A 540-nucleotide genomic window follows, 5' to 3' on the forward strand; every position below is an offset into this window, starting at 1 on the left:
TTTAAAAAATACGTAAAATATACAGTTAAAAAAGTACATGAGACGTACGTAAAAGAAAAAACAATATGGGAGGGGAAAAAAAAGAATAAGAAAGTAGAGATTAAATAAACGTCTTGAAAGAATCAATATAAATAAAAATAATAATAATGATATTATAATAATAAATAAGCAAAGAATAAATCAGGACCACCTACCTGTTCAAAGCTAAAGGTCTTCTTATATTTAAATTTTTACGGTCAACTATATATACATATATAAATAAAGTTTGTCCAATATAAAAAACTGCTGTTTTTTTAAAATCTATATCTCGGGAAGAATTAAAAGCAAATATGTTACTCTTAAATAGGGAACTCTTATAAATGATGTTCTATTCACTTTAGGTTTTCTAGTGTTTCTAGTAGAACGTAGGAGTAGTAGTTTTTATGATAATTTCATCTTATATTTTTTAATTAGAGATTAATTTGTTTTAGCAAAGAGATATATATTTCCCACAATATACAAAGAGATATATATTTCCCACAATATACAAAGATATATATA

General features: G+C 23.5%; 1 protein-coding gene across 1 annotated transcript in view; it reads right to left on the reverse strand.

Moving 5' to 3' along the window:
• Positions 1-540, reverse strand: part of LOC106692652 (trypsin-4) — a 49443-nt gene that overhangs the window by 17950 nt on the left and 30953 nt on the right. The window lies entirely within an intron of this gene.

Source organism: Halyomorpha halys, unplaced genomic scaffold (assembly GCF_000696795.3).
Source record: "Halyomorpha halys isolate HHAL.00 unplaced genomic scaffold, Hhal_1.1 Scaffold65.1, whole genome shotgun sequence".
Classification (NCBI taxonomy): domain Eukaryota; kingdom Metazoa; phylum Arthropoda; class Insecta; order Hemiptera; family Pentatomidae; genus Halyomorpha; species Halyomorpha halys.